General features: G+C 52.0%; 1 pseudogene; it reads left to right on the top strand.

Annotated features, from left to right (window-relative positions):
* The window catches only part of LOC121839171, an 82,267-nt pseudogene that overhangs the window by 41,397 nt on the left and 33,035 nt on the right, over window positions 1–7,835 (top strand).

The raw sequence follows: 7,835 nt of genomic DNA on the forward strand, positions 1-7,835 counted from the left end.
ACGTCTCCATGAACAAACAACTGGGCAACGGTCGCTAATGTCTTGGGACAAAGACACCAGCAGAAACATAATTCTCTGGTGTATTTGTTAAAATAAGATCAATCAGAGATTACTTCGAAGGATCTCTAGGTTTGGTCCGAGGTAGACTTAGTCACCAGCTGAATCAGTTTTAGATCATTTGAGTCTGTAGTTATAAACTACAATGTTAAGTTGTGGAATATTTTTGTATTGTTCCCTTCTTTCTTGTTTCCCCAGTTTGTTTCAAAGTGTTTGATGTGGACCGGGATGGGGTTCTGTCTCGAGACGAAATCCATGAAATGGTGGTCGCACTCCTGGAGGTGTGGAAAGACAATCGCACACACACACTCCCTGTGAGTACTGGTAGTCACACACACACTCACCGTGAGTACTGGTAGTCACACACACACACTCACCGTGAGTACTGGTAGTCACACACACACACTCACCGTGAGTACTGGTAGTCACACACACACTCCCCGTGAGTACGGGTAGTCGCACACACACACTCACCGTGAGTACTGGTAGTCACACACACACTCACCGTGAGTACTGGTAGTCGCACACACACACTCACCGTGAGTACGGGTGAGTGGCACACACACACTCACCGTGAGTACTGGTAGTCACACACACACACTCAGTACTGGTGACACACACACTACGGGTACTGGTAGTCACTCCCCTGTGAGTACTGGTAGTCACACACACACTCACCGTGAGTACGGGTAGTCGCACACCCCTGTGAGTACTGGTACACACACACACTCACCGTGAGTACGGGTAGTCACACACACACTCCCTGTGAGTACACACACACACACTCACCGTGAGTACGGGTACACACACACTCACCGTGAGTACACACACTCACCGTGAGTACTGGTAGTCACACACACACTCCCGTGAGTACTGGTAGTCACACACACACACACACTCACCGTGAGTGGTAGTCACACACACGGGTAGTCGTCACACACACACACTCACCGTGAGTACGGGTAGTCGCACACACACACACTCACCGTGAGTACTGGTAGTCACACACACACACTCACCGTGAGTACTGGTGACTCCCGTGAGTACGGGTAGTCGCACACACACACTCACCGTGAGTACGGGTAGTCGCACACACACACTCACCGTGAGTACGGGTAGTCGCACACACACACACACCGTGAGTACGGGTAGTCGCACACACACACACTCACCGTGAGTACGGGTAGTCACACACACACACTCACCCCGTGAGTACGGGTAGTCGCACACACACACTCACCCCGTGAGTACGGTAGTCGCACACACACACACCGTGAGCACACACACACTCACCACGGGTAGTCGCACACACACCCCGTGAGTACGGGTAGTCGCGCACACACACTCACCGTGAGTACTGGTAGACACTTGGCTTTGGTGGTATCCACATTTTTCATATCGTCATACCGTCCTTCTCTCATCCCGGAATTTACGGTATTACTGGCGTAGCACACAAGGGGGCGCTAGAAACGCAAGAAAAGCCCATTGCACCTCTTTTACCAGAATACCCAACAAAATTCACACAAACTAATAGTGAAATCAAATAAACGCTGTTAGCTAAATGCTAACGAGCTAAAACAAACAAACTAATTGCAAAGACGGGCACATCCAGCTCCGAAAGTTATACAGGCATAGCTAGCAGCTAACCGAATGTTATTTTTGTCGTGTGGACATTCACAAACGAAAGCAAAGGAACTAAGTTGTGTTGCTTTTCTGAAAGAAGAGCAGCATGTGTACACAGAGCAGGGGAGGGTGAGGAGGAGGAGGGAGCGCGCTGGAGGAAGAAACGCTACAGGGGAAAGATAACTCATCCAGAGCTCTTGTGGTCTTCTGGTAGAAAGCCATTCTAAGATATCTGATGGTAAAAAATTTAGTATTGAATTGTATACGAGTGTAACTTCATCACAACAGCGAGACTCGCAGGTAGATAAAGACCTCTATGGATTCACCAGCTTCCACTTTGTCCCCCTTGTGATATTTACAAACAAACACGTTGACTGGCTCAACTGTTCTGGGGAACTACGGTGAACTTCATAATTTAAAATGATGTGACTGGTGAAATGAAGATCTTTATCTTCTAAACGTATTGCACAAGTTGCCTGCAGGTTTGAACTTAAATAAGTAGCTATAAATATTCACATTTATTGAAAAATTTCAAATAAATGGTTTTGACGGTATCCCGTGGATTTTTTCCAAATACCCCGGTATTAGGTATACTCCTAAGCCTGGTGGACACACACACTCCCTGTAAGTACTGCTGGGATACAGGCTAAACGGCTAGTGTGTTGGAGGTGGTTGGGTTTGATAAGTTACCTCAGTTTTGATTCTTGTTGTCCTGTTTTCAGGAATTGCTCACCAACGTGTCGGACATAGTGGATGGAATCCTGAAGATGCACGACACGACCAAGGTGAGACTCTTCTAGGAGATATATCAGGTGTTTATGGGGCGGCAGGTGGCCTAGTGGTTAGAGTGTAGGTACGGCAGGTAGCCTAGTGGTTAGAGTGTAGGTACGGCAGGTAGCCTAGTGGTTAGAGTGTAGGGACTGGGCAGGTAGCCTAGTGGTTAGAGTGTAGGGAGGGCAGGTAGCCTAGTGGTTAGAGTGTAGAGGAGGCAGGTAGTAGTGGTTAGAGTGTAGAGGAGGCAGGTAGCCTAGTGGTTAGAGTGTAGAGGAGGCAGGTAGCCTAGTGGTTAGAGTGTAGAGGAGGCAGGTAGCCTAGTGGTTAGAGTGTAGGGAGGCAGGTAGCCTAGTGGTTAGAGTGTAGAGGAGGCAGGTAGCCTAGTGGTTAGAGTGTAGGGAGGCAGGTAGCCTAGTGGTTAGAGTGTAGGGAGGCAGGTAGCCTAGTGGTTAGAGTGTAGAGGAGGCAGGTAGCCTAGTGGTTAGAGTGTAGGTACGGCAGGTAGCCTAGTGGTTAGAGTGTAGGGACGGCAGGTAGCCTAGTGGTTAGAGTGTAGGGGCGGCAGGTAGCCTAGTGGTTAGAGTGGAGGGCGGCAGGTAGCCCAGTGGTTAGAGTGGGGAGGCAGGTAGCCTAGTGGTTAGAGTGGAGGGAGGCAGGTAGCCTAGTGGTTAGAGTGGAGGGGCAGGCAGGTAGCCAGTGGTTAGAGCGTGGAGGAGGCAGGTAGCCCAGTGGTTAGAGGGGGAGGCAGGTAGCCTAGTGGTTAGAGTGGAGGGGCGGCAGTGTAGCCCAGTGGTTAGAGTGGAGGGGCGGCAGGGTAGCCCAGTGGTTAGAGTGGAGGGGCAGGCAGGTAGCCCAGTGGTTAGAGTGGAGGGGTGGCAGGTAGACTAGTGGTTAGAGCGTTGGGCCAGTAACCGAAAGGTTGCTGGATCGAATCCCCGAGCTGACAAGGTACAAATATGTCGTTCTGCCCCCTGAACAAGGCCATTGTTCCCTGGTAGGCCGTCAATGTAAATAAGAATTTGTTATTAACTGACTTGCCTAGTTTAAAAAAAAAAAAAATTTCATTGTATTTTTATGTCTGTAATGTGGTTGGGACTATAATTCTCATAATACGACTGCTGTCATTTAGCCCTTGTTGTATTTGACCCTAACCTTTGACTTAACCTTTGACCCCCGCACACACAGCTGGGTCACCTGACCCTGGAGGACTACCAAATATGGAGTGTGAAGAGCGCTCTGGCCAACGAGTTCCTCAACTTGCTGTTCCAGGTCAGAAAACACACACACACATATATTCATTTTGTGGTTTGTTCCAGGTGTGTGTGTGTCTCTGTTTTGTAGTTGACTTTCTGTGTGTATTTTCTGCAGGTGTCCCACATTGTTCTGGGCCTTCGGCCTGCTACTCCTGAAGAGGAGGGACAAATCATCAGGTATAAACATTTCCCGATGAACTCTTGTGTTTTACACCTCCACACTTTTTAAAGCTCTGCAAATGTGTGTGTGTGTGTGTGTGTGTGTGTGTGTGTGTGTGTGTGTGTGTGTGTTCAGGGGGTGGCTGGACAGAGAGGCCAGACGTGGGCTTCAGCCTGGTGAGAACAGGTTCCTCATCTCCAGCCAGTGGTGGAAGCTGTGGAAGGACCACGTCAGATATGTGAGTGGAAGTCCAAATCTGCTTCCCAAATGACACCAGGGCCCGTAGGGTCAAACGTAGTGCGCTACATAGGGTGCCAAGTGCACTACATATGGGATAGGGTGGTGCCAAGTGCCCTACGTAGGGAGGGGGGTGCCAAGTGCACTACATATGGGATAAGGTGCCAAGTGTACTACATAGGGGATAGGGTGCCAAGTGCACCACATAGGGGATAGGGTGCCAAGTGCACCACATAGGGGATAGGGTGCCAAGTGCACCACATAGGGGATAGGGTGCCAAGTGCACCACATAGGGGATAGGGTGCCAAGTGCACTACGTAGGGAATAGGGTGACAAGTGCACTACGTAGGGAATAGGGTGACAAGTGCACTACGTAGGGAATAGGGTGCCAAGTGCACTACGTAGGGGATATGGTGGTGCCAAGTGCACCACATGGGGGATAGGGTGGTGCCAAGTGCACCACATAGGGGATAGGGTGGTGCCAAGTGAACCACATAGGGGATAGGGTGGTGCCAAGTGCACCACATAGGGGATAGGGGGGGTGCCAAGTGCACCACATAGGGGATAGGGGGGTGCCAAGTGCACTACGTAGGTGATAGGGTGGTGCCAAGTGCACTACGTAGGGAATAGGTGACAAGTGCACTACGTAGGGAATAGGGTGACAAGTGCACTACGTAGGGAATAGGGTGACAAGTGCACTAGGGGATAGGGGTGCCAAGTGCACTACATAGGGAATAGGGTGCCAAGTGCACTAGGGGATAGGGGGGATGGGGTGCCAAGTGCACCACATAGGGGATAGGGTGGTGCCAAGTGCACCACATAGGGGATAGGGGGTGCCAAGTGCACCACATAGGGGATAGGGTGCCAAGTGCACCACATAGGGGATAGGGGGTGCCAAGTGCACCACATAGGGGATAGGGGGTGCCAAGTGCACCACATAGGGGATAGGGGGTGCCAAGTGCACTACATAGGGGATAGGGTGGTGCCAAGTGCACTACATAGGGGATAGGGTGGTGCCAAGTGCACTACATAGGGGATAGGGTGGTGCCAAGTGCACTACATAGGGGATAGGTGGTGCCAAGTGCACTACATAGGAGATATGGTGGTGCCAAGTGCACTACATAGGGGATAGGGTGGTGTCAAGTGCACTACATAGGGGATAGGGTGGTGCCAAGTGCACTACGTAGGGTGCCAAGTGCACACATAGGGGATAGGGGGTGCCAAGTGCACTACATAGGGGATAGGGGGTGCCAAGTGCACTACATAGGGGGTGGGATAGGGGATAGGGGGTGCCAAGTGCACTACATAGGGGATAGGGTGGTGCCAAGTGCACTACATAGGGGATAGGGTGGTGCCAAGTGCACCACATAGGGGATGCACCACATAGGGGGGGTGCCAAGTGCACCACATAGGGGGATACGTAGGGGGGTGCCAAGTGCACCACATAGGGGATAGGGTGGTGCCAAGTGCACCACATAGGGGATAGGGCGGTGCCAAGTGCACCACATAGGGGATAGGGTGTCAAGTGCACTACATAGGGGATAGGGTGGTGCCAAGTGCACTACATAGGGGATAGGGTGGTGCCAAGTGCACTACATAGGGGATAGGGTGGTGCCAAGTGCACTACATAGGGGATAGGGTGGTGCCAAGTGCACCACATAGGGGATAGGGCGGTGCCAAGTGCACCACATAGGGGATAGGGCGGTGCCAAGTGCACCACATAGGGGATAGGGCGGTGCCAAGTGCACCACATAGGGGATAGGGTGGTGCCAAGTGCACCACATAGGGGATAGGGTGGTGCCAAGTGCACTACATAGGGGATAGGGTGGTGGCAAGTGCACTACATAGGGGATAGGGTGGTGCCAAGTGCACTACGTAGGGGATAGGGTGGTGCCAAGTGCACTACGTAGGGGATAGGGTGGTGCCAAGATAGGGTGCCAAGTGCACTACGTAGGGGATAGGGTGGTGGGATAGGGGTGGTGCCAAGTGCACTACGTAGGGGATAGGGTGGTGCCAAGTGCACTACGTAGGGGATAGGGTGGTGCCACATAGGGGTGCCCTACGTAGGGGATAGGGTGCCAAGTGCTCTACGTAGGGAATAGGGTGCCAAGTGCCCTACGTAGGGGATAGGGGGCCAAGTGCACTACGTAGGGGATAGGGGGCCAAGTGCACTACGTAGGGAATAGGGTGACAAGTGCCTACTTAGGGAATAGGGTGCCAAGTGCACTACAGAGGGAATAGGGTGCCAAGTGCACTACATAGGGAATAGGGTGCCAAGTGCACTACATAGGGGATATGGTGGTGCCAAGTGCCCTACTTAGGGAGGGCGGTGCCAAGTGCCCTACGTAGGGAATAGGGTTCCAAGTGCTCTACGTAGGGAATAGGGTTCCAAGTGCACTACGTAGGGAATAGGGTGCCAAGTGCACTACGTTGGGAACAGGGTGCCAAGTGCACTACATAGGGAATAGGGTGCCAAGTGCACTACGTAGGGGGTGCCAAGTGCCCTACGTAGGGGATAGGCTGCCAAGTGCACTACGTAGGGAGTGGGGTGCCAAGTGCACTACGTAGGGGATAGGGTGGTGCCAAGTGCACTACGTAGGGAGTGGGGTGTCGTTTGGGAAGCCAAACTTGAGTTGAAGAGCAGAATATGATAATCACAACAGCCAAGGTTACTGACCATCCTTTCCTCTCCTCTCTCTCCCCAGGACCACAAGTCCATCCTGGTGGATCAGCCCTCTGTCCTCTCCTCTCTGAGGAATCCTCAGGCCTCTGCCACCGTCGAGCCTGCCCCCCTGGAGCCAGGGGTAGGTGAAGGTCTGGGGGTCCCCAGCCCAGCCAGCACCTCAGAGGAGAGGTCCCCTGATACTGTGTTCAGCGTCTCTGAAGCCACAGAGACACAAAGCACAGGTCAGTGACCAGACTGGCCAGTAGGGAGCGCTGTGCAAAATGTTACAACCTCAGATGATGGGTTATAACTGTTTGTTATGTATTTATAAACTACGTATCTATTAATGATTTACTGTTTTTATAAACTAGTTTTAACCTTAACCTACAGTGTTCCTGTACTTGAACCTGACCGTACAGTGTGTTACTCTGATGCCCCCCTCCTCCTCAGTGGTGACCCCCAGGCCGGCCCCTCAGCCACAGAAGATCTGTTTTGCCCGGCAACACAACGTGTCAGACAACAACCAGTGTTTCTCTGGGGCCAACGGCCACATCCCCTCCCTCTCTCAGTCCCAGCTGGCAACTCCGAGGCCTGGGGCCATCGACAACCAGCCCCTGGTCAACACAGACCCCATGAAGGTGTGTGTTTGCCCCCTATATTATATAGTAGTTACATCTAATACATCGTCTTGTACATTTTCCAACATCAAGTTGTTGATTTAAGTTCAAGGAGAAAACGTTTTTATTCCATCCAACCGTCCGTCTGTCTCTCTCTCCGTCTGTCTCTCTCTCCGTCTGTCTCTCTCTCCGTCTGTCTCTCTCTTCGTCTGTCTCTCTCTTCGTCTGTCTCTCTCTCCGTCTGTCTCTCTCTCCGTCTGTCTCTCTCTCCGTCTGTCTCTCTCTCCGTCTGTCTCTCTCTCCGTCTGTCTCTCTCTCCGTCTGTCTCTCTCTCCGTTTGTCTCTCTCTCTCCTTTTGTCTCTCTCTCTCTCTCCGTTTGTCTCTCTCTCTCTCTCCGTTTGTCTCTCTCTCTCTCTCCGTTTGTCTCTCTCTCTCTCTCTCCGTTTGT

The sequence above is a fragment of the Oncorhynchus tshawytscha genome, linkage group LG14 (assembly GCF_018296145.1).
Source record: "Oncorhynchus tshawytscha isolate Ot180627B linkage group LG14, Otsh_v2.0, whole genome shotgun sequence".
Taxonomy (NCBI): Eukaryota; Metazoa; Chordata; class Actinopteri; order Salmoniformes; family Salmonidae; genus Oncorhynchus; species Oncorhynchus tshawytscha.